The sequence below is a fragment of the Macaca thibetana genome, chromosome X (assembly GCF_024542745.1).
Source record: "Macaca thibetana thibetana isolate TM-01 chromosome X, ASM2454274v1, whole genome shotgun sequence".
In the NCBI taxonomy this organism is placed as follows: Eukaryota; Metazoa; Chordata; class Mammalia; order Primates; family Cercopithecidae; genus Macaca; species Macaca thibetana.
Window position 1 is genome coordinate 46560816 of NC_065598.1, and position 27103 is coordinate 46587918.

General features: G+C 41.9%; 1 protein-coding gene across 3 annotated transcripts in view; it reads left to right on the forward strand.

Moving 5' to 3' along the window:
- The first annotated feature begins 4460 nt into the window (after positions 1 to 4460).
- The window catches only part of JADE3 (jade family PHD finger 3), a 150010-nt gene continuing 127367 nt past the window's right edge, over positions 4461 to 27103 (forward strand). The window contains exon 1 of one of the 3 annotated variants that reach the window (XM_050775587.1): positions 4461 to 4519. The gene's annotated coding sequence lies outside the window, so the exon portion shown is untranslated. Of the gene's footprint in view, positions 4520 to 4599; positions 4899 to 15788; positions 17152 to 27103 lie in introns of those variants that run through there. The other 2 variants (XM_050775586.1, XM_050775585.1) reach the window with 2 other exon arrangements.

Consider the following 27103-nt stretch of genomic DNA (forward strand, 5'->3'; position numbering starts at 1 on the left):
CAAGTTCCAAATGCCATCCAAGGACCGACCTTGCATGCAGGGCTTTCAAAGGATAGCACTGAGGCCTTTCATGTTAACTCTTTTCTGCACAGCTTGAGACTCAGGAGACTTGAGTTCTAGTCCCAGCACAAATAACATTTGTACAAGCAGCTTAGACATAGTTAGCCATTCTTATCAGTTCCGGGAACAATGAGAGCTCTCCTGAAATCCAAGTTCACAGATGCCTGCCAAGGGCCTGTTATGTTAACTCTTTTCTGCACAACTTCCTCAACTCATTTTATGAGGCCAGTATTATCCTAATACCAAAACCAGACAAAGACTGTAGCAAAATCTCCTCCAAACTACAGACTTTTCCCTCTTATGGGCTTTAACACAAAAATCTGCAACAAAACATTAGCAATATAGAATCCAGCAAGGTGTAAAAATAATTATATTATGGCCAAATGGGGTTTATTCCAGCTATGCAAGGTTGGTTCAAAAATCAATATTCTATCAATGTAATCTACCATATCCACAGGCTAAAGAAGAAAAATCACATGATCATATGACTTGATGCAGAAAAGGCATTTGACAAAATTCGGCATTCACTCATAATAAAAACTCTCAGTAAACTCTGAATAGAGAGGTACTTTCTCATCTCAATAAAGAGCATCTATGAAAAACCTGCAAGTAACATCATATTTAATGGCGAAAGACAGAATGTTTCCCCTTAAGATAAGGAACAAGGGGAGTATGTCCACTCTCTCCACTCTCATTCAACATTGTACTGAATGTTCTAGCTAGAACAAGACAGCAAGAAAAGGAAATAAAAGGCACACAGATTGGAAAGGAAGAAATAAAATTGTCCCTACTCACAGATAATATGATTGTCTACACAGAAAATCCCAAAGAATCTGCTGAAAAATTCCTAGAACTAGTAAGTGAGTTTAGTAAGGTCAGAGGAAACAAGTTCAACACACGAAAATTAATTACATTTCTATATGTTAATAATGACCAATGAATATGAAGACAAATTAAAAACACAATACCACTTACAATCGTGACAAAGAAAATGAAATACTTAGGTATATGTTTAACAAAGCATGCATAGGGTCTGTATGCTGGAAATTCAAAAATGCTAATGTAAGAAGTCAAGGAAGATCTAAATAAATGGAAAGACAGACATATCGTGTTCATGGATTGGAAGATTCAATATACAGTAGTAAAGATGTCAATTCTCCTTAAACTGATCTATAGGCTTAACACAATTCCTTTCAAAATCCCAGCAAGGTTTTCGTAGATACAGAATACACTCATTACAAAATTTATATGGAAAGGCAAATGACCTTGAATGGCTAAAACAATTCTGAAAAAGAACAATAAAGTGGGAGGAAGTGCTCTACCCAAGGTTAAGGCTTATTATATAGCTATAGTAATCAAGACTGGTATTCACAGAGGTATAGGCACATAGATCGATAGAACAGAATAGCAAACCCAGAAACAGCCCCACACAAATATGCCTAACCGATTTTTACAAAGGTGCAGAAGCAATTCAGTGGAGGAAAAATAGTCATTTTATTTGAGCCATCAGACAACTATAGGCAAAAATATGAACCTCAACCTTAGGTTTAGATCCTATATAAAAAGTAAATGAATCATGCACTTAAATGTAAAATATAAAACTATAACACTTATAGAAGGAAAGCTAAGAGAAAATCTTCAGGATCTGGAGCTAGATGAAGATGTCTTAGACATGACACAAAAACATGATACATAAATGCAAAAACTGGTAAATTGGACATCATCAAAATTTAAAATTTGGTCTGCAAAATCTCTTAAGAGGATGAAAAGACCAGCTACAAACTGGCAAAAATATTTGCAGATCATATATCTGACAGAGGATTTGTATCTAGAATATAGTATACAGAATTCTCAAAATTTAATAGTAAGAAACAATCCGATTAGAAAATGGGCAAAAGACTTGAACGGACATTTCACCAAAGAGGTTATACAGATGGCAAATAAGCACATGAAAAGATGCTCAACATCATTAGCCATTAAGGAAATGCAATTTAAAATAACAATGAGACATCACTACACACCTATTAGAATGGCTAAAAGAAAAAGATAGTGACAATACCAAATGCTGACAAAGATGTGGAGAAACTAGATCTCTCATACATTGCTGGTGGTAATATAAAATGGTAGAGTCTGGAAAAGTTTGGCATTTTCTTACAACACTAAATATACACATACCATCTGACCCAGCAATTGCACTCCTGAGCATCTGTCACAGAGAAATGAAAACTTATGTTTACACAAAAACTTCTACATTAATGCTCATAGCAGTTCTATTCTTAACAGGCAAACATTGGAAACAACTCAAATGACCTTCAATGCATGAATAAACAAACTGTCTAGTATAGACATCCATACTAGAGACTACTACTCAGTAATAAAAAGCAACAAATCATTGAGACATGCAATAAACTTGGGTGCATCTCAAGAAAATTATGCTGAGTGAAGAAAAGCTGATTTCAAAAGGTATGATTCCATTTATGTAATATTCTTGAAATGACAAATTTATAGAGATGGAGAACATGTTAGGGGTTGCCAGAAATTAGAGCAGGAGAAAGCGGTGACTGTGACTACAAAGTGTAGCAGGAGGAATCTTTGTGGTGGAGAAAAAGTTGATTGTGGTGATTACACAAATTTAAAGTGTTAAAATTGCACAGAACTATATACACAGACTCAGAAACCAGTGCATGAAAAATTGATGAAATCTGGAACAGGTCTGTAGATTGTATTAATGTTAATATCTATATTGTATTATAGTTATCTATAACCGTTGGGGGAAACTGGGCGAAGGGTACATGGGACCACTCTGTACATTTTTCTTTTCACAACTTCTGGTGAATCTATAATTATTTTTAAATAAGTATAATAAAGTGAGATAAGTCTGAAAGACTACGAATATTTTAGAACTCACATATTTCCATATTATGGAATATAACTAGATCTTTGACATGGAAAACAGACAAAATACAAAAGAGCCTACATTATTGTTCATCCTAGAAATGTAAATGAAAATAGCCCAGGACGGTAGCTCATGCCTGTAATCCTAGCACTTTGGGAGGCTCAGGCAGGCAGATAGCTTGAGCTTAGGAGTTCAAGACCAGCCTGAGCAACATGGTGAAACTCTTTCTCTACTAAATAAATAAATAAATAAATAAATAAATCGGGCCATGGTGGCATGTGCCTGTAGTCCCAGCTACTTGGGAGGCTGAGGTGGGAGAATCACTTGAGCCTGGGAGGTGGAGGTTGCAGGGAACCAAGAGATCTCGCCACTGCATTCTAGCCTGGGTGACAGGGAGCCAAGAGGTTGCAGTGAGTCAAGATCGAGGCACTGCATTCTGCATTCCAGCCTGGCGACAGAGCGAGACCCTGACTCAAAAAAAAAAAAAAAAAAAAAAAGAAAAAGAAAGAAAGAAAAGGAAAAGAAAAAAGAAAGAGAATGAGTATGAGTTCATCATAGTTGCATATAGTACATTTCCAAACCCAGAGAGGTAAGCCAAAAAGGTTTGTTGCTTAAACATCTATATTAGGATTCAACCAAAGGATCAGAACCAGTAGGAAATTATATATATACACACACACACACACACACATATATATACACACACACACCCACCCACACCCACGGCGCCCAACCCGCCAGAAGAACGCGTGGTGGGAATATATGTATATACACTCCCTGTTCATTCATTTCTTCGAAGCTATTGTCTTAGACGATTGTGGTGGTGGCTAAGTAAATCCAAAACCTGTAGGGCACGCAGTCAGGAAGGGAAGATCAGGAGAAGGCTAGAACCAATGGGCACCGGCCAAAGGTGTCATCCATAGGGGAAATTCTTTCTCTAACGTACTGAGCACCCTCAGCCCTGATTGAAAGGCTTTCCAACTGATTCCTTCAGGCCCACCTAGATTATCCAGGATTATCTCCCTAACTTTAAGTCAACTGATTAGGAGCTTTAATTACATCAGCAAAATACCTCCAGAGCAACACCTGAATTCACATTCTATCAAATAACTGTGGGCTGTAGCCTAACCAGTGGACACATCGAAAAAGCCACACAACATCACAAACCACCTGTGCTGGCAACTGACTAAATGAATTCTGTTAATAGCCACTTTGGCTTTATTATTACAGGTAATTCAAGCACAAGCGACATAAATCAATAACGGCCGCCGAGTTGATGTATGAGAGTCCCACTTTGGAACTTCAGAGTTGGAAGGGGCCATGAAAAGCTTAGTCCGTATTTCAACACAGCCGAGGCATCCGCACCTCGTCCTCTCTAGCGCTCGGCGGGGCTGGGGCGTCTCGGGCAGTGGCGCACCCAGCTGGACTGGAGGGGAGCCCACCTGGAACGCGGCGCCGCGGGTGCGGGAGCGGCGAGTGGGCGGGGCGTCGAGGCGGCGGGTGGCGACGGCGCCCAGCCCGCCAGAAGAACGCGCGGCGGGCAGACGGCTGGGAGCCGCTCCGGTAGGGCGAGCGCGGCCGGCGGTGGGTGGGAGGAGAGGTTGGGGGAGGAAGGAAAGGGAAGAGGCGGAGCGTGGGAGCGCACAGTGTCAGGAATACAATAGTGCTCCGCGCCGCCTCAGCCGCCGCCGCCGCCCAACCGCCTGCCCAGCGCTGAGGCCTGACGGGCCGGGCGGACGAGGGCCGAGGGCGGGAGCTGAGGCGCGGGGGGCGGCCCCGGCGGGGGGCGGGGGCGAGGAGGGGATTAAGGGGCAGGTGCGAGGGAGGGAAGAGAAGAAAGCGAGCGGTTAGGGGGGCGGTTACCACTCCGACCGGACTCACCCGGCACATTGCCGGGCCGCGGCGTGGAGCCGGGCAGGAGCCGCGAGCCAGCTGCGCGAAGGTAGGCACCGCGGAGGCCGGACCCGGCGCGGGCGAGGTTGGGGGCGTCGCGCCGGGTGGGCGGCGGGAGCGGCGGCCTCCGGGAGTGGAAGCGAGCGGCGCGGAGCGCACAGTCCCGGCCCGGCCTCGCCGCGCTCCGGGTCGCTCCGGTTCCACATCGTGGTCGCCTCCGGCGTCCCCGGCGCCTTGGGGCCGAGAGCGTGTGTGGGCTGAGGTAAAGTGCCTAGTGGCCCCTCTGCCGGCCCGGGCAGTGCTTGGTGGCCCGGGCGGGGGGCGGGGGCGGACGCGCGAGCTTGGCTGCAGCTCCCGGCTACACCGGGCAGGAATTGAGCGCCATAACTGTTGCGGCTCTTTCCTCCGGTGCCCCCTCCTGGCGCCCCCTTCTCCGTCCCTGCCCTTTGCCTGGCTTCGGGGCTGACGGGGCCAGACCCGTGGCGGGAGGACCTGCTCTGTCGACCGCCAGGGGTCGGATGCTCCAGGGAGCGAGGGCGCGCCCTGGCTGTTTAGATGTTGGGGGGCGGAAAGAACCGAGTGCCTGGAGAGGGAAGAACGGGTGGTGCTGGGTGCGGCGAGGCACCCCGGGGAGCTCGGGTGCCCACCCGGCGGGAGCGAGAGCGCGGGCGCCCGGCGGGTCGGCGAACTTTCCCTCCCGCTGGCGGCATTGTTCGAACTGCGGGTCCGTGGCCGCCGAGCATCGGGCGGTCCCGGGGTGGGAAAATCGTGAGGGCTTTGCTAGTCTTTCGGAGAAATTTTCCCACCGCTGGGCACGGCAAAGTTAACTTTTCTCCAGCTTTCGAGTTCGTTTCATTCCCTCCGCCCCGAGGGCCGTAGTTTGTTTTTGTTTTGTTTTCTTTTTTGGTTTTTTGTTTGTTTAGTTTTTTTAAATAGCCTTCAATCTTTTTCTCCCGCTTTTCAGAGCAGAGCCAGTGCTTCGGTGGAGTCTAGCTTTAAATTGCACAGAGCAGCCTGCGTTTGTTATTTGTGAGGAGTGGGTGGCGGGATCTGGAGTGAGTGACCACAATGGTGGTATGTGGAGGCATGTTTCAAAGTTTTTATCGCTGTGCAGCCCTGGGACATATGTAGCTACTAGGGATTTGGCAAGAAACTTGTTTGGCCGCTTCTCCGACTTTGAGTTGCAAGGAAATCCATGGCCTCAGATGTGCGCGAGTTGTTTTGTGTGTGTGTGTGCCGTGAGGTGCGTTTATCTCTGAAGCTGAGGATGAGATTCCCCCCTCCCGCCCTCTGATTGTGTAAGAAGTCAGAAACCGTGTTGAAGGTGATTCCAGTGGTGGCCTGGAGGGAAAGGCGACCTCATTCCCTGTGTTCAGTCTGATAAAGTGAACTGCTGCTCTCTAAATTTGGGAAGTAATGAAAAATAATTTAGGTAAAAACTGGTTGCACAACGTCTTTGCTTAGTTTAAGCAACCCGCAATCCACTTTCCTAGACCAGTTCTCCTCTTAAATACTTTCCCTTTGGCCACTTCTTGTCAGCCTAGGTCTGGGAGGGGGAAAGAGTAGGGCTGAGAGAAGAGTCGGTCTGAACAAAGCATTGTGTTTTTATTTAGTTTAATACTTCCAAAACATCTGTAGACAATGGGAATGTGGGTCCCGGCCTTCGTACCCTTTGAGTAGTGTGGTTCTCATGCTTTTGTAACATCATGGGATTACTCTTCGGATAAGTGAAAATAGATTTTTTTTTCTTTTTTGTTTAACCTAGAAGTATTCTACCTCCATATCATTTTCTCTTTCATTTAAAGTGAGCTCTGAGCTTAAATGCTTGAACTGTAAAAGGATAATACCCTCTCTTCAAGGATTACCTGAGATCTTTGAGAAGTGTTTCAGTGCCCAGCGTGTATTCAACTCTCAATCGATGTTAGCCACCATCATTGCCACCTTTTCTCCAGTTGTGCTCTTCTTTACGCTTTTGTTTGCTAGAGAATAGCTTTTAACCCAATATTGTTGCCTTGCATTTTCTGTCCAGTCAATTCTGGAGTACTCAGGGGTGCAAGGCTGGCTCTAGAATTCACACTTTCTCTCTCCCCCCTTCTCTGAGTCATGTTGCTTGCCCTCAGCAATGCGATGTGAATCTGGTCACAGGTAGAAAAAAGTAGAGAAAGGCTTCCCACTCCTCCCTGAAGTGTTGTGACCCACCTTCAGGCCCGTAGGGGAGATTCTCAGGAGCAGGACAGGTGATGGTGTAGGGCTGGCATCATAGCTAAGAAGTATGGATTGGTGAAAGTTAAAGAGGAAAGGGTGTTGAAGACTTGTAGGTTTTGTATGGTTCTCTCCTTTAATAATGCTTGTCTTTTCCCTCTCTTGTGTTCCACCAACCATAACAACCCATTTTTTCCCCTAACCTACACAAAGCTGTATCTTCTTTCTGCCCACTGCTTTGAGGTCTGTTTGGAACTAGGCAGGTATTTTGGAGGAGGTGGGGGAGGTAGGAGGCATCAGGTGTTGATGAAGACATGGCGTTAGAGAGCTCTTACAAGCCTTGATCAGAGTTGTAGAGAGCCAGTCCAAAAATGAAGTTGAACATTATCATGGGACATAATGCACCTATCTCCTTGTTGAGCTTACACAAAATAGGAGCTGAGAAGACAGAGGTAATATGCTGTCTTACATTAAGAAAATCTCTCATTGAGGTATAATTTACTATGATCTTGACTTGCCCCACAATATAGGTGAGAAGTGAGTGTTAGGTGACACCTGTCTGGCACTCTCCTAACGTGGGGACACTTTAATGGCTCACAAGTTTCTGTTGTTCCAGTTACATTGGCTGGGAAAGCTGAAGCATTCTGGTTTGCATGGTGGGGAGGATCTAGGATGAATGGATAGAAGTGATAAAAGGATAAATGGTTACTAGCAAGTAAGTGATCATTACAGACCAAATAACTACCACTTTGAGTTTTGTTTTCTGGAATCTTTGTGACTCCCCCATGGTTATTTTTGCCTTGTTCCTGTAGGTTTTTTCATGGACAATAGCAGCAAAGTTCTTACCATTAGAAATGCCTCTGTGCTTTTCTTGGGAGAAAGTAAGAGAAAAAGGGTCTTGGGAAAAACTTGCCTGATTTCATAGCTAGGCTTGTGAAAAGGAAGGTGATAACTCAGAAGGCAACCAACTGAATAAAGGACCTAGTGTGGGAAAATAGTACTGGGGCTTTGACCAATAGGAGACACCTATGAGTTCATCAGTACTTTTCAAGCAGCAAATAATTTAATCTTTGCCACAACCCAGGAACCATGGCTGTGCCCTGCTACCCAAGGAGCTCCTTTTCACTTGGTATTGGCTGCTGGGCAAGGAAACCCGAGCCTAGAATGTGTTTTTTTGTTTGTTTGTTTGTTTTTTTGTCTGTCTGTTTTTTTGAGACACATGACAAGAAAATATGACACCAGCATGGCCAATACACTAGACTTTGTGTGTTGAAATCTTCTGGGACACATTCTTCTTTAGATTTTAAAAACTTATTTTGATAATTACAAAATGTTACAAGAATAGTTCAAAGAACTCACTATATTCTCAATTATTAACAGTTTGCTCTCATTTGCTTTATCACTTGCTCTTTTTGTTTCTCTTTCCAAACCATTTGTTAGTAATCACTGAGATTTATTATTTGTTCTTTCTTTCAAGCCATTTGTTAGTCATCACTGAGAGATTGGTACTTATCAAGGGCATCCTGTCCTGAACAGTGGCTTAGTTGCAGCCACTGGGGATAGCAGAACAGTGTTGGTGAGGCAGGGTCCCAGAGGTAGAGCAAAGTCTACCTACAGCTATGAAGCACAGTTTGTAAACTCTGTAGAATCTCTAGGGCTAGATATAGAAATCATTATCAATTGTAAAAGTGGTTAAGATAAACCCCACTTTTCTCACCATTCTTGTCAAGTTTGTTCTTAACTATGCCAAACTTTAATATTGTTAATGAAAATTCACTCCACTCCCCAACTTTGTAACAATAATATATTCTCCAAGATTTTCATTTAATTCATTCAGCAAACATGTATTGAATACCTTCTGTTTGCTAGGGGTATAAGAGGTGAAAGATAATCATCCCCTTTACAGCTCAACTTCGAGTGGAAAGGAATTAAGTCATCTTCTCACAGTCAGGGGAAAGAGTGCTCTGCTGAAGGGGTTCACAGGGAGTGATGGGAGCACCATCCTGGTTAAGGATCTGAGGAGTAGATCTCTGGAGTCATTTGGGATGGATGTAACTATGAAGATCTATCTTCTCCGAGGCCTGCTCTTAGATGACAAGGTTCATGAGTTAGGGAAGCCTTTGGTGTCATATACCCAGCACAGGCTGTGAGGTCAGGCCAACTTGGATTCAAATCTTAGCTTTACCACTTGCTCTTGGCCAGTTACTTAACTTCTCTGTGCCTCAATTTCTTTGTCAAACCGTATCTCTGAGGGTGGTAGTGAGAATTAATCAATGCTTTGTAAACATTCATTTCATCTTACTCTACAAAAATGCAATATATGGGGAAATTGCCTGAAAAGTAATAGATATTAAGGTGGGATCCAAGCTGGGGAGGGGGGTGTGTTTCTATTTTTTTCAACAAATAAATATCTAATTGCACTAAGAGCTATGATGGACATTATCATATAGGATAATAACAATAACAGCAGCAATTATTTCTTAAACATTTCCTGTGTGCCGAGTACTGTGCTAAGTGCTTAACTAACAGAGGATCTCTCTCTCTGAGGTGTGAGACTCAGAAAGGTGAAGCAAAGGTAACTTGCCCAAGGTCACGCAGCAAGTATAAGGTAGAATGTCCCTGTGAGGGAGACCAGCATGGTGCCCTGAGCCTTGAGAATGAGCAGGAATAAGCAAGGTAAAAGTTAGAGAGAAGGGATTGCCAGGCAGGGGTAGCAGCAGGTGTTGTGAGGGTACTGAGGTGGGAGAGAGATATGGAAAGGATCCACAGAGGTTTGGCTAGGAACTGGGGTAAGAGAGATGAGGTGGGCAGGGAAAGATTGACAGGGCCTTACAGGACCTCATTAAGGAGCTTGTGTTTTATTCCAAGTACAATGGGAGGTGTTTCTCTCTCTCTCTCTCTCTCTCTCTGGAGGTCTCTCTATCTCTCTCTCTAATTGGAGGTCTCTCTCTCTCTCTCTCTCTCTCATCCAGAGAAGCATATAGCGAGGCCTAAACAAAAATGGTTTAAGAAAGTCATTTCCCCTTCAATGTCCCACCTTGCAATCCAATAGAGGCAATGTCCCCAGACCAAATGTGTAGGTCTTAAACAGTTTTTATTGACTGCCATTAACATGGCTAAAAAGAGTTTCTATGATGCTGGAAGAAGTTGGTCCTTCAGAATGCTTCTAGAAGGAGGTTTAATTAGGCTCATATAGCTGATGCTTTTTAGGCTGCATTAAGGGAGCTCTTTCAGCTCTCACTGATCCCTGTCACATGGGGAAAAAGTAGAATTGAGAGAAAACGTAATTCCTGGAAACCTGAGTTGTTGTTCAGTGTTAGAAATGGAACTGTCGAGTATAAGACTTTGGTTTAAATATATCATGATAAAGATACTTCAGTGACTAAATGGAAATTTTTTTTATGTTTTTTGTTTTTTGCATGTGTGTGCCATCTGTGATGGCAGACAGCACATTTGTTAGAATCTGGGAAGACTTAAGTATTTTTTCAATACTTATATATTTATTTATTCTCATCCAGGTACTGGAAGTTTTTCTGTTTGAAACTATTTCTTATCTACAGAGTAAACTTCACAGGAGGAAAACCAGTGTTCTGTTTCCCTTCCCATAAGTACTAGGCCACAAACATATTTACTTTTAAGTAGCCTGTGTCAATTAGCTTTTTGGGGGAGGGTGGTTAGCTGGTGGCTAGATGATCTGGGATAGCCTTACTCACACATCTGTTGGTTGGCAGGCTGGTTGGTCTAGGAGGCCCTAAGCTGGGATGGTTCATCTCCACTCTATGTGGTCTGCCCTCCTGCTGGCTAGTCTGGACTTACTAACATGGTAGTCTTGAAGTCACAGAGTAGCAACTGAGAGCAAGCACCAGTACACAAGCACTTTTCAAATGTTTGCTGTGTCACATTTGCTATTGTCCCATAAGCTAAAGCATGGAAGTGCTTCTGTGGCCAAGCCCAGAGTCATTGTGGGAGGTGACCATTCAAAGGTGTGGATACAGGGAGATGTGAAAAAATTGGGGGCCATTACTTCAATAATTCATAATAATTAGCAGTGAGTGTAAGCTCTTAACCTTTGATAAATCTTATTAAACACCCATTTCTGAATGTAGTGTATTCTAGAGACTAAATAATGTGATTGTGCCATTGGTAACACCTCTTCCACCGAGTGTGGAATGGAGTGATGGTTTTTCTAGGAAGAAGCCGACGGGAGACAGTGTGGTTTTGGACATAGATATTCTTGTGAGTGGCTTAACTGCTTTCTGATCTTGCATGGCTATTATTCAAAGGAGTCCCTAGATTTTCTCAACCTTCCATTCAAGCATTATCACGAAAACCCTAGTGTATTAGACTCTGCTAGGTTTTGTGGTCAAGCAAAAAGACTGTTACTTGGGAACCACGACCACTTAAGAGATGAAAGAAACATTTGCAGTCTTTCCTTGGAACCTTTATGTGATTTATAATTTGTACCTAAGAGAGGAAATCCTTATTTGAGCATTGGTAATAAGGGCAAGGGATTCTCTGTAGATGTGTTTTAATTGGGCAAGATTTAAAAATCTTCCTGTGGTTGCAGTGAAAAATCCAGCATTGCACTGTGAAGTGAGTGGCCAGGAATTACCAATTTGGGGCATCAGCCTTTGACCTTTGCTTGTGAAGATCTCAGAAGTAACACTTTCCACATAACTGAAATAGGCTTTACAACAGCTTGTAGCCTGAAATATATTACATGAAAATGCAACTGGACCCTAGGAAGTATGTGTGGGAAACTATACAAGGCTCATTTTGCGTGTCTTAAGAGATGTACATTCCTCCAGAAAATTGCCTGGTGATAGAATCTTAGCTTTTCTTCTTTCCTCCTAGGATAAAAATTAAAAATTAAAAATCTCTGACATTTTAAAAGTCAGTGACTTGAAAGAGCAGTCAGAATTTATAAACACACACATCATTAGATCCCGCAAACACTTCCAGGAATTTATTCAACAAATATTTGCATATTAATTGGAGTATTGCTTGTAGTAGCAAAAGATTGATAATATCCTAAGGGTCAATCAAGAATATTGAAGACACTGATAGTTTTGGAGCATGCATGACCAAGCAGGTAGAGGGTGAGAGGGAGATGTTTCAGTACATAAACTTTTATGTATGTGTTTTGAATTTTAAGCAATGTGAATATATTTTCTTATTTTAAAAGTTAAATACATTTTTTTAAAGAGATGATATATAGTGATGTGAACTTCCATAGACTTCTGTCCAAGTTGACCTGATCAGAGCTATTCCTGTTCAAAAAAAATCTAGCCACTTTTTCCCCCTAGAAATGCCTCACAATAGTGTACTTCTGAATTTTAAACTGTAATTCTGCCTTTTCCAGAATGTCACATGAGTGGAATCATACAATATATAGCCTTTTTTAATTCTTGCTTTTAGTGGATTCATCCATACTATGTGAATGAATAACCTGTTCCTTTTCATTACTGAATGCTATTCCATTGTATGGATATACCACAGTTTGTTCATTCCCCTGTTGAAGGACAACTTGGTTGTTACCAGTTTCTTGGTAGTTATGAATAGAGCTGTGGTAAACATTAGTGTACAGATAGATCTCTGTGTGGACGTAAGTTTGCGGTTTATTGGGGTAAATACGTAGGAATGGGATTAGTGGATTTTTCTTTGACAGAAGTTACCAAACTATGTTCCAAAGTGGTTCTACCATTTTATATTCTCTCCTGCCATGAATGTGAAGTATGTATTGAGGTTCATATTCCACATATGGATGTCTAGTTGTCCCAGCACCACTTGTTGAAAAGACTATCCTTTCTCCATTGAATTGCCTTTGCATATGTATCAAAAATCAGTTGGCTATGCTTCTGTGGATCTATTTCTGGGCTCTCTGTTGCATTGATCAATGTAGCTATCATTTCTCCATTAACACACAGTCTTGATTATTATAGCTTTATAATAAGCCTAGAAATCAGATAATATGAGTACTCTGGCTTTTTACAATTTTTCTCTCAGGGTATGCTTAAGTTAATTTTTAAAAAAAATTTTATAGAAACAGGGTCTCACTGTATTGGCCAGGCTGGTCTCAAACTCCTGGTCTTAAGCAGTCCTCCCACCTTGGCCTCCCAAAGTGCTGAGATTACAGGCATGAGCCACTACCTCTGGCCTTTTTTGCTTTTTAAGAGATAGGGTCTTGCTCTATTACCTAGGCTAGAGTGCAGTGGCCCCATCATAGCTCACTGCAGCCTTGAACTCCTGGGCTCAAGTGATCCTCCTGTCTCAGCCTCTTGAGTAGATGGGGCTATGGGCACATGCCACTATGCCCGGCTATTTTAAAATATTTTTTGTGCAGAGATAAGGTCTTGCTATGTTTCCCGGGCTGGTCTTGAACTCCTGCCTCAAGTGATCCTCCTGCTTTGGCCTCCCAAAATGGTGTAATTATAGGTGCGAGCCGCCACACCTGGCCTGGCTTTTTTCTTTTTCAGAATTGTGGTGGTGAGAGAGGACATCCTTAACTTGTTCCAATCTTGGAAAGCATTCCGTCTCTCACCATCAAGTATGATGTTGTAGGATTTTTTTTTTAAATATACTGTGTTGTGCAGAAAAGAGTTAACATAGCAGGCCTGAGGCTGCTATCTTTAGAAGGCCAATGTGCACGATTGGCCCTTAGCTGGTGTTTGGGAAATTGGCTTTTCAAATGTTTAATAAGACTGTATTCTACCTTCATTTATTCCTTTTCCAATGCTCTTAATTTCTTTATGGTAATCCAGGTTTCCTACCTTGATCACAGTCTTTCTGCTTAAAGAATTCCCTTTAACCTATCTTTTGAGGGCAGATCTGCTGGCAGTAAATTCTCTGTTTTTGGTTGTTTGAGAAAGTTTTCATTTTTCTTCACTTTTGAAAGGACACTTTCGTGGGTTGACAGGTTTTTTTCCTCTTTCAACATAGTACTCCACCATTGCCTGGCTTACATAGTTTCTGAGAAGAAGGCTGCTGTAATTCTTTTTTTTTTTTTTTTAAATACCTTAAGTTCTGGGATACATGCACAGAACGTGCAAGTCTGCCACGTAGGTATACACGTGCCATGGTGGCCCGCTGCACCCATCAACCCATTACCCACTTCAGGCACCTCTCCCAATTCTATCCCTCCCCCAGTCCCACACCCCCCCGACAGATCCCAGTGTGTGATGCTCCCCTCCCTGCGTCCATATGTTCCCATTGTTCAACTCTCCCACCCAAGAGTGAGAACATGTGGTGTTTGGCTCTCTGTTCCCACATTAGTTTGAGGCTGCTGTAATTCTTATCCTTGTTCCTCCATAGTTAATGTGTCATTTTTCCTCTGACTACTTTGAAGGTTTTCTTTTTGTCTTTGGTTTTCAGCAGCTTCAATATGATATGCCTAACTGTGGCTTTTAAAATTTTTTCATTTTTATCCTGCTTTGTGTTCTCTGAACTTTATTATATCTATGGTTTGTTGTCTGTCACTAATTTTGGAAAGTTCTCAGCCATTATTTCTTCAAATAATTCTTCTATCCTGTTCTTTTTTTTTTCTCTCTCTCTCTTTCTGGGATTCCAATTACAAGTGTATTATATTGTTTGTTATTACCCCACAGTTCTTGAATGCTCTTCAATATTTTCATTAATTTGTCTCTTTTTAATTTTTATTGACTGATCAATAAGCTTGGTCTTCAAGCTCACTGATTCTTTCCTTGGCTGTGTCAAGTCCACTGTTGAGCCCATTGTTTTTCTTGCTGTTTTTTTTTTTTTTTTTAATTTCTAGCATTTCCCTTTGATTCATTCTTACAGTTTCTATCTCTTTGCTGAAATTATCTGTCTGGTCTTGCATATTGTCTTTTTTATGTTAGAGTCTTTAAGATATTAATCATAGTTCTTTTAAGTTTTGTTTCTGATAATCTCAACATCTGCATTTACTGAGTCTGGATTTAATAATTCCTTTGTCACTTGGAGTGTTTTCTTGCCTTTTGTTACGCCTCCCAAATATGCCAAAAGCTGAACATGGGCAGTGCTTAGGTTAATATTTGATATGTTTGGAGAAGAACATATTTATGGGGATTTGTGTTAATCTGGTCAGGAGTTGGCCTGTGCTTTTTGTTTTTGTGTTTTTGCTTTTGAGACAGAGTCTCGCTCTGTCACCCAGGCTGGAGTGCAGTGGCATGATCATACCTCACTGCAGCCTTGACCTCCTGGGCTCAAGCGATCCTCCCATCTCAGGCTCCTAAGTAGTTGGGACTATAGGTGTGCTCCACCATGTCCAGCTAATTTTTAAGATCTTTTGTAGAGATGGGGTTTCACCATGTTGTCCAGACTGGGTCTGGAACTCCTGGGTTCAAGTGCCTTGACCTCTCAAAGTGCTGGGATTACAAGTGTGAGCCACCGTGCCCAGCAAGAGTTGACCTGTTTGATATTGGATTGGTTTTGTTTTGCTGTGGGTACCAGAGATTTCTTTTCTCTCTCTCTCTCTTTTTTTTCCTTTTTTCTTTTTTTTTGTTTGTTTTTTGAGACAGGGTCTTGCTCTGTTACCCAAGCTGGAATACAGTGACGCGATCATGGCTCACTGCAGCCTCAACCTCTCAACCTTCTGGGCTCAAGCAGTCCTCCAGCCTCAGCCTCCTGAGTATCTGGAACCACAGTGCGTGCTACCATGCCCAGCTAATTTTTAAATTTTTTTTTTTTTTTGGTAGGGATGAAGTTTCCCTATGTTGCCCAGTGTGGTCTTGAATTTCTAGGTTCAAGCGATCCTCCTGCCTTGGCCTCCCAGAGTGCTGAGATTACAGGCATGAGCCACTGTGCTCCACCAGGCACCAGAGATTTCTGATTTCTCTAGTGATACATTCATTTTGACTCTTGCTTTGCTTTGGGTTTTTACTCTGTGCTGCTTCCCAAGAGCTATCTTTAACAGCTCTCCCAGTTGTATTCTATTGTTCTTAACCATGGAGCTGGTTTGCCAGGTTGTAATTAGTAGGGGAGGAGGGAGTTCTCTGATGATCTGATTAAACATTACTGAGACAGGTACTAGAGCCTGGGTCTTGAGTGTGTCCTTGGCAAGATTTCCTTTTCCTCCTCCTGGACTGAAGCTTCTTTTTCTTTTTCCCATGTTCCTTTATCCTAGCTGCAGTGGGTATCCACCAGTGTTCTCCAGCCATGGGTTTCATGTCCTTCCCCCTGAAGACTAAGCCTTTTTATTCTGTACTGGGGATAAAGGAATCTGGGTAGGTTTCACAGTGGGTGCTATTTTCCTCAGCCAGCCAGCCAGCACCATGGTGGGCGCTTTCTCTGAGATTTTTCCCTGATCTTCCCTGTGAGAGCCTGGTGGAATTCCTGTAGGAAAAGCTTGTAAGAGTGTAGCAACCTCTTACAAGCTTCACACTCTGATGCCAGCTCATACTCTGGTCTCCAGTAATTTGTCAGAACTTCTAGTTTGGTCTTCCTACAAGTTTATATGCTCGGATCCTGTGTCTCCCTGCGGGTATGTGTCTTTCCATATATTGAGATTGTGGGATAGTGGTTTGTCCTAGGACCTCAGTTCTGTCATATGTCAAAGAAAAGTAATTGCTTTTCAGTTTGTCTAGCATTTTTCTTGTTGTGAGAATGGAGATGATAGCATCCTAGTGCTTTATATCCAAGCTGAAACCTGAAAGTTTTAATCTGTATAAATGTCTAATGCAGTGCATGGTACATAGAAACTCAGTACAGGTTAGTTTTCCTTTATTTTTATTTTTCTTACTCGCTTGAATTTTATGGTTTTATGGCTAGGGAGCCAGGAATAATTGATTCTAGTTTGGTTTCTCCCTGTTTTAGGCTTAAAAAGCCTCTATCCCACTTAAACATTATATGTTTGTCTTGCTCTCTTCCAAAATTCAATGTATGCCTGTAGTTTTTTAATATGTCATTAGCACTCAGTAATTTGCATCACTCAAAATTAGAGCATGATTTTTTCTATTTAGATTATAGATTTTGTTAGTGACCATGTTTTTGTCATTTTTGTTCTCCACATTGCCAGGTGCCGTTCGCTTCTGCAGACATTTGTTGAGTGCCCACTGTGCTATGAGTGAGGCGCTAGGTATTGAGTAGAATACAAACCTGACTTGGTAAGTGGAATAACCAAGGGGTCCCCAAGGGCAGTGGAAACCCCATGGAGGGAAGGATATTGCAACTTGTACAATATCTCCATTTCAATCTAGAAGGGTTTAATTCTTTTAAGAACTCTATTTTTATACTAATGATACATGAATGCATCCTAGCAAAAAACCTGAAAAATTGTAGAAAGAGCCACGGTTGTCCTTGACATCCTCATCCTATCACATTCTCCTTCCCAGGGTTAATTTTGATTACTATTTCTGTTTTACTATACAAATTGCTATGTGAAATATCATGCCATCTAATAACTTAGTAAAATACTTTTATTTTTAAGGGAATAAGCTCTCAAATTTATTTAACTTTTAAGGAATGCTTATTTAAAGAGATGACTATTATCATTCAGTGGGGATGTGTGGCATGATAATGGTTCTTTGTTTTACTTTATAGCATAGCTATTTTAATTTTTAAATCCTGTTGTTAGTGGTCAGTGGAAATGTTGTAGTAAATGGGAAACACAGAAATTAGTAGTAACTAAAAAGATGACCTATTGGCCGGGCGCGGTGGCTCAGGCCTGTAATTCCAGCACTTTGGGAGGCCGAGGCAGGTGGATCGCAAGGTCAGGAGATTGAGACTATCCTGGCTAACACAGTGAAACCCCATCTCTACTAAAAATACAAAAATAATTAGCTGGGTGTGGTGGCGGGTGCCTGTAGTCCCAGCTACTTGGGAGGCTGAGGCAGGAGAATGGTGTGAACACGGGAGGCAGAGCTTGCAGTGAGCCGAGATCGCTCCACTGCACTCCAGCCTGGGCGACAGAGCAAGACTCTTGTCTCCAAAAAAAAAAAAAAAAATGACCTATTGACTTTTTTTTTTTTTGAGAGTCAGTGTCTTACTCCATCACCCAGGCTGGAGTGCACTGGCGGTATCATAGCTAACTGCAGCCTCAAACTTCTGGGCTCAAGTAATCTTCCCACCTCAGCTTCCTGAGTAGCTAGGACTACAGGTGTACACCACCACGCCCAGCTAATTTTATTTCTTTTTTTTTTTTTTAAGAGATGGGACCTTACTGTGTTGCCCAGGCTGGTCTTGAACTCCTGGGCTCAAGTGATCCTCCTGCCTCAGCTTCCCAAAGTGCTGGGATTATAGGCCTGAGGCACTGCACCTGTCCTATTGACTTAAAAAAATTATACAGTAGGATGGACTTTGGGGTTATTTATGGTTCTGTGGATTTTTTTGTTTTTGTTTTTGTTTTTGAAACGGAGTCTTGCTCTGTCACCCAGGCTGGAGTGCAGTGGCGTGATCTCGGCTCACTGCAAGCTCCGCCTCCTGGGTTCATGCCATTCTCCTACCTCAGCCTCCCAAGTAGCTGGGACTACAGGCACCTGCCACCACACCCAGCTAATTTTTTGTATTTTTTAGTAGAGACGGGGTTTCACTGTGTTAACCAGGATGGTCTCGATCTCCTGACCTCGTGATCCACCCGCCTCGGCCTCCCAAAGTGCTGGGATTACAGGCGTGAGCCACCGAGCCTGGCCAATTTTTTTTTTTTTTTTTTTTTTTTAAGACAGGGTGTCGCTTTGTTGCCCAAGCTGGAGTGTCACAGTGTTGCTTACTGTAGCCTTGAACTCCTGGGCTCAAGCAGTCCTCCTACCTTAGCCTCCTGAGTAGCTAGGTCTACAGGCAGGCATCACCACACCCAGCTAATTTTCTAGTTTTTTTTTTAGAGACGAGGTCTCACTATATTGCCCAGGCTAGTCTTGAAACTGGGCTCAAGTGATCCTCCCAAAGTGCTGGCATTACAAGCATGAGCCACCACGCCTGACCCGGTTCTGTGGACTTTTAACACATATATAGATCAGTGCAACCACCACCACAATCACGGTGCAGAACAGTTCTATTACCCCAAAAAATTCCTTTATGCTGACTCTTTAGTCATACTCTGTTTCCATCCTAAACTCTGGCAGCCACTGATCTGTGTTCTATCACTACAGTTTTGTTATTTTGAGAATATCACATAAATGGAGTCAAACTGTAATCTTTTGAATCTCATTTTCCTCTCTCAGGGTAATGCTTTTGAGATTCATCCAAGTTGTGTATATCAATGGTTTGTTCCTTTTTATTGCTGAGTCGTATTCCATTGTCCAAATATACCACAGCTTGTTTAATCATTCACCATTGAAGGGCATTTTAGTTGTTTCCAGTTTCTGGTGATTGAGTAGAGCCACTATAAAAATTCATGTACATGTGTTTGTGGGCATATAAGTTTGCATTTCTCTGGGATAAATACCTGGGAGTATGATTGCTAGAACTGTACTACCATTCATGGTAAAACTAGTTAGCTAGAGTTTGAATGCTAGAATGGATAGAGCAGCAGAGACCCAAGTTTGAATCCTACTTTTTCTTTTTACTAGCTGTGCAGCCTTGAGTCAGTTTAACCTCTTTGTGCCTCACTTTCCTCATTTGTAAAATGAAGTTAATAACCACTGGTATTGTTGTGTGGAATAAATGACATTAAGGATAAAATGCTGAGCAATGTATGATATACTGAATATATTATTATCTCATGTTTAATAGAACCTTTTTTGTGAGAAACATTCATCTTTGATGAATTAAAACGGATAAATTAAGTAATCTGTAATTGTGGTGTGTTTGGTAGGCAAGCCTTCAAAATATGCTGTCTCTGGGGAAAATTTCAGAAGTCCTCAGTGGCAAAAAAGTTTAGGAACATAGATGTATGAGAGTCTTGTATAACGTCTAAAGGTTGGACCAGATGCCCAGGTTTGGTGGTTTGACTTGCCCTCTCAACATCGAAGAATCATATTCACCAAAAATTGAATACATTGCTATATTTCATGTAAGAAGCTGACAAAAGTAGCTCAGGATCAGTGAACACTTATTGAGTGCTTGCTATATACTAAGTCTTAAGCTAGACACTCTTCAGTTGCATAAACCTGAGTACTTCCCCACAAAATAGATAATTTGTATAACCACCAAACCTTGTTTTTATACTTTTTTAAAGAAAGCTACCTGTTGAGGACGCTGACAAGGCCTGATTTCTTGGAGCTCCCATGATGTTAGCCATCTATGATTTCTCAATTTTTATCTTAAAACACATCTTTTTACAGGAGCTCTTTTTTTTTGAGACAGGGTCTCACTTTGTTGCCCATGCTGGAGTGCAGTGGCACAATCTTGGCTCACTGGAACCTCCACCTTCTGGGCTCAAACGATCCTCCTACCTCTGCCTCCCAAGTAGACGAGACTACAGGCACACACCACCATGCCCAGCTAATTTTTGTATTTTTTTGTAGAGATGGGGTTTCACCATATTCCCCAGGCTGGTCTCAAACTCCTGAGCTCAGGAGATCCACCTGCCTTGGCCTCAGAAAGTGCTGGGATTACAGGCGGGAGCCACCACACCTGGCTTAATCTCCCCAGTTTTGAGGAACACATTGAGGTCGGAATTACAGAAATACTCAGCAGGTCTTGCCCTAGAGCACTATACCATTAGAAAATGCAGTGGAGAGCCTTTCTTGCATAACTGCCACATAGTATGGTCTGGCTCAGTCTGAGCAGGCACCAAAGGCAGAGAGGATATGTTTTCCCCTGGAGAATTTTCCCCTATCCTATGAGGTATGCACAGAATACTACCCATTCACCCACCAGGCAGTGAATGAAATTCAGCATTTGTAATAAGGAACCTAAATGTTCTTTTATTGTCTGTTCATCGTTTTGTAATATTTTCACATGGTACAGTCCATCAACTGTGACAGTTCTTTACCTGGGATTTCAGGAGAACTGGGTGAAACAAGAAGTCTTGAGCTCACAATCTTAGAGATGTCATCTCTGGACTGTTTCTGCACTGCCTTCCCTCCCCCGTACCATCAACAGTCCAACACTCATGTTTACCTGGAACCTTTCCTCACAGCTGGGACATCCTTCCCTCTTTGCCCTGCCAATCCTGCCTTGGCCAATTCTTCCAAATTCCTGTAAATTCTATCTCAGCGAGAGATTTTCCACTACCCTCAATTCTACTCTTTTGGATGCCATCCCTTACTACATATTTCCTCATTAAGTCCTGTCTTTTCTATTCACTTTGGCAACTAATGCCATACTTTCTTACTCTGTGACCTATTTGTATACATGTGACTTGCAGGTATACAGCTAGACAGAGTGATAGAAAACCCTCAGGTTCTCTGCATCTTATCTCCCACAAATACCTGAAGGGGACTTACTGCCTCCTATACAATTAACAAACCAAACATCAATTGTCATTCTGTGTAAAAAAAAAAAAATTACATGTAGCGTGTTCTTATTTGTGTTTTTTGTTTTTTCTTAAAGACAGGATTTCACTCTGTCACCGAGGCTGGAGTGCAGTGGTGCTATCATAGATAGCTCACTGTAACCTTGAACTCCTGGGCTCAAGCAATTGTTCTACCTTAGCCTCCTAAGTAGCTAGGACTACAGGTGCACACCACCATGCATAGCTAATTAAATGGTGGGTTTTGTTTTGTTTTGTTTTGTTTTTTGTAGAGATAGGGTCTTACTATATTGTGCAGGCTGGTTTTAAATTCCTGGCCTCAAGTGATTCTCCTGCCTCAGCCTCCCAAAGTGCTGAGATTACAAGTGTGAGCCATCCTGCCCGGCTGCATGTAGCATGATCTAATGGCCATATGCTTCCTGTGGAAAACAATAGTTTGGAAAAGAAATATACATTTTGCAGATTGTCAAAACTGCTGCTTTGCCATGCTACCATTGTGAAAAGTGTGGCTATACAGTCTGCCTGGGTAAAGTATGGCTTCAGAGTATAGACTGCAGACAGCTTTTCCCTGGCTTCATTTTGGTTTCTAGCCTTCCTCATGATTCCTTGCCCCTACTTACAATATTAACACCAGGAATGTTGTCTTTTCAAATATAGACAAAACTTTGACTATAAACAGCTGTATCCTACTTGTCTCACATGAAACTTATGCAGGAGAGGTGTTTGTGTATCTGTGTGTGATGAGCCTAAATTTAGCTCTCTCTAGAATAACTAACATAAATCCAGAAGAAACTTTTTTTTCTTTCTTTAGTTGGTAGTATGGATTAGAAAAGTTAAGATGCAAGAAGAAGCTTTTTTAGACTTCTAAATAAACTTACTTGAAAGAGCTCCAATTATGCCCCTTAGCCTCTTAAGGATAATCCATATAGACACTTGCCTTTAGGGTAACTGTCTCTAGACTTCCTTCTTCCCATAATCTCTGTGCCACCATATTCCAAGTCTGACTCAACTTCCTTCTGTACTGCTGTCCATAAAGATGCAGACTCAAAAGGCTTCTTCACTATACCCTTGTTTCCCACCCACACCACTAGGCTCCCACTGACCTCTGGCTGTGCGCTGCACGGTAAGTAGTGTGTGTACTCCCTAGAACCTGACATTCAGGGTCCCCCATACCCAATCATAATCTTTCCCATTACCCTTGACTCCTCTCAAATACTTTTCTGTAGCCACTCTATCCAAGCATATATTCACTGGAGTCTAAACATACCATGAGTCATTCTGACCGTCTGCCTCTGCCTGGAGTGTTCTCCACATTGCTCTGGGTTTGTTCCATCCTGTGTGTTCTTCCGGACCCAGTGAAAAGCTCATCTTTTCACTACAGTGGTTTCTTCCACCTCTGAAGCCCCACAGGACTAAATGTGTTCAACACTCATTTACCCAGATGGGATAGTGTGGTAGAATACTTAATGGCTACAATGTCCTTTCGTCTCTGTGTGTACACGTAGAGTGTGAGTTTGCAGATCCTCCCAACAAGGGGTGGAGTCTGTTTCTCTACTCCTTGAATCTGGGCTATCCTTGTGACTTGCTTTGGTCAGTAAAACATGGCACAGGTAACTCCAAATGACTTATGAGCCTAGGTCTCAAGAAGTCTTGTAGCTTCCTTCTTACTCTCCATTCTGAGGCAGTCATGTGAGGAAGCCCCAGCTAACCTGCTGGAGGAAGAGAGATGGTGTGGAGAGGGAGAGAGAGATCCAGTCATCAACCAGCCGTCAGATATGTGAGTGAAGCCATCTTAGAACATTCAGCCCCAGTTACATTGGCAGATGACTGTCACCATATGAGGGACCACAGAAAAGACCAGCAGAACAACCACCTAGCTGATTCTAGCCCAAATTGCTAATCCACAGAATTGTGAGCTAATAAAATGGTTATTATTTTAAGCTACTAAGTTTTGGGGTGGATTACATAGCAATAAATAACTGAAAGGGCAGGGTTTGTACTGCTATATCCCCAGGGCTTAGAGGGCATGACCCAAGGCAGGTTTTCAGTAAAAGACTGTTGTGGATTACTGTCATTGTGGTGTCACTCCTCTCTTTGCTTAATAGACAACCAAACTTCCCAGTCCTCTTGGCTCTCACAAAAATTCAAAGCTTGACTTCAACGCATTCTTCCAGAATAGGACCTTGTAGTTCTTCTTTGCTCCACTGCGCCAGCATCCATCCTTTTGCCCCCATCACAGCCCTATGACAGACAGTTCATTACACCCCACCTCAGCTCTATGTTGCATCCCTCCTACTTACCCTCATTCTCTAACCCTGTGAAGTCAATCCACTGACCACCTCAGTGCCATAAAGCTCTTCTCAACTTCCCAGCCCTCCATCCATACCCTGAACCCTCACTACCTGAATCACATGTGCTTATAGTTAGGAGGAACCTTAGAAATTGAGACAGCCCCTTCTAGTTATGAATGAGGAAAGGAAGGCACAGGTAAGAAATAATAATAAATGGCTTATTCAAAGTCACATGATGGCAATGTCAAGACTAGAGCCCGCATCTCACACAGATGATTACCTAGTGGATTGCCTGTGTTTTCTTGCATCTCGTGCTTGGTTCATGTGTAAAACCATGCCTTTAATTATTAAACTGGGGGAATTCTTTGGAGGCAGGCATAATACCTTTTTCTTATGCCTTTTCTCATTCCCTGGCATATCTCCACTTAAAGACTAACCAGTGACTACTAGACACATCAGTAGTCAGTAAATACCTGTTGATTAATTGACATTTTAAAAACAATTATGCATGGAACTTTTTAATATATTGTTTGTGATAGTAATTACAATAGTATACTTTTGTCAGAACTTTAACTGAACATTAAAAAGGATAAATTACAGTGTATGTAAATTTTTTTCTTTCTTTCTTTCTTTTTTTTTTTTTTGGAGACAGAGTCTCACTCTTGTTGCCCAGGCTAGAATGCAATGGTGCGATCTCAGCTCACTGCAACCTCCGCCTCCTGGGTTCAAGCGATTCTCCTGCCTCAGCCTCCTGAGTAGCTGGGATTACAGGTGTCTGCCACCCATGCCCAGCTAATTTTTTGTATTTTTAGTAGAGACGGGGTTTCACTATGTTGGCCAGGCTGGTCTTGAACTCCTGACCTCAGGTGATCCACCTGCCTCGGCCTCCCAAAATGCTGGGATTACAGGCATGAACCACCACGCCCAGCCTATATAAATTTTTTAAATTAAAGATTTTGTCATCAAAGCAATTATGCTGAAGAAATCCATTTATTTAACAAATGTGGCTCAATATATAGGTAACATGTTACTATGTGAAAAGAAGTTTGGCCCTTTGAAAATAAACTTGCATATAATAGGCACTCAATGTTAGTTTCTTTCTTCCTTGTATACCAGTGCTTCATGATCACCTGTCAAGACTGCTAAATAAAGCATTCTTGTACTAGAAGATAGCTGGATCTAATCTGACTTCTAAGATTCTATGATTTGTTTAAAAGGTAAATAAATGACTGTCTTGAAATGCCTGTGTAAAGTAAAAATACATAAGCACTACAACACTGTTCTAAAAGGTGGCCCCCTAGTACCTTAATTTTACTTGCAAAGGCTTAGTTACAAAATAAACCATTAGCCCTCTGTTAATAGAAATTACTTAAGACTTAAAGCAAAAGAATGTCTGAATATCCTTTCAGTGTCATACTGGAGCATTGGCTGACGGGCCTACCCAATAATTATTTAGTTCTCTAGGGGATTGCGTCTTAGTTTGGCTCACTGTTCACTAATGATTAGAGTTGAGACCTTTTCAAGCAGCATGTTAACTTATAGATTTTTTCCTGGGAGAGATGTAAAATTTTCTGTTTGGTAGAAGAAATTATCGTAAAGACTACAGATGAACTTTCCTATAGGGCATAACCACTTTTCTGTCTAATTTAGCAATTTTATTCGAGCATTCTTTCAAGGCCTATATATACCAAGTCTCTCAAATATTCTTTGAATAAGCTTTAAATCCTGTTAGTTCCCTAATAAGTTAAATGTCTTTGACATGTGTTCAGTCTACATTTGTATGAGTCATGTTTTTAATTTTGAAAATTATATTTCAACACCCAAACATTCTACAACATTGCCTGTGGGTCATGACCCATCCTGTACAGAGTCCCTGAAACCCATTACTGACTGTTGGTTTTGATGCTGTACCAGCACCTTGAAATACCTTTGTGATCATGCTAGTACCTGAAGAGGTCTTCACAGGAATAATTTTGGATACCTCTGCAGGTACTCAAGAACACTGCAGAAAGACTTTCTGGGACTTCTCTCACAAAATGGGAAACTAATGTTCCTTCCTATCATGTTACTGTTCTAAGCTGAGAGGATGACATTAAGAGCCTTTGTTTTAGGAGATCCATGGCAAGCAGACTCACACACAGGGTCTTTCTTGTTAAACACTATTTCTATAATCTGCCTTTCCTAGTAATTGCCATAAAATAACTATATCGTAGCAATAAAAATTGATAAACTATCAGCTGACTCAAAAATCTAATAGTTTTGGCAAGATACACTATAGCTCATGTATATCCTTTTTTTCTCTAACAGATCTTAATACTTTTCATACTACTGAACAGCATAATCAAATCAACAAATTCAGCTAATGGCCATTGTGTTACGGACACTGTGCTTGGCCCTGCACATCCCCATGTTCCCGCTCCCCTTTGTCAAAAAGTAGCTCCACTGGTTCTTAATGTCAATCACTGATTTGCAGTTGTCCAGAATAAAAATGGAGAGCAGAGCCCAAACGGAGGGTTGCAGTCTGCCTTGTCATTACCCAAAGAACTAAAAATGGAGTCATGCAAAAGAGTGGAACTCCTTCACATTAACAAAAGCTTAGTTATGTACAGTACAAGACCACTGAATATTAAATACACACAAATTTGAAATGTGCGGAGAACCAAGAAGAACAGGTTAAAACATGGTTCACTAATTCTGGTATTTATAAGTATTCTGAGTCAGCTTGACAACTTTATTGAAAGAAGCATGAACCATCTTACAATAAAAATTCAAACTGAGAAGTAATCCAGGTATAATTCCCATTCATACAAAAGGATCAAAGTGCCAACTTCGTATGCAGTATAGGGAATCCTCTGCAGAGGAAGTCTGAACCAAATTTTAAAATACCAGGGAGGGTGAAGTGGAGTGGATTGAGAACAGGAGTGGAAGAAAAAATTTCAACCCATTTTTCCTGGTGATTATTTAAAAACAAAAAATCCACTATTTAATGTTTCACAATAAAGTGTTTCAGAAAAAATAATTAGCTTGGCCAGCTTCTGCCCCAGGATGTAGAAAGCTGGAAGCAGCGTTGTTCCCATCCTTAAAAAAAAAAAGTGCTGGGCTAATTTCAAATTCATGACTTTTGTCAAACCCATCAGAGAGAAGTATTTTGCCCAAGTATTTGTTCAGAGAAGTATTTGTTCAAATATTTTGCTTATTTAAGTTGGGTTGTTTCTTACTGTTGTTTTTGAGGTTTTTTCCCTAATAGTCTGGGTAAAAATCCTTTGGTTATTTGATTTATCAGCAAATATTTTCTGTATGTAGCTTGGCTTTTCATTGTCCTTTTTTTTTTTTTTTTTTTTTTTTTTTGAGATGGAGTCTGGCTCTGTCGCCCAGGCTGGAGTGCAGTGGCCGGATCTCAGCTCACTGCAAGCT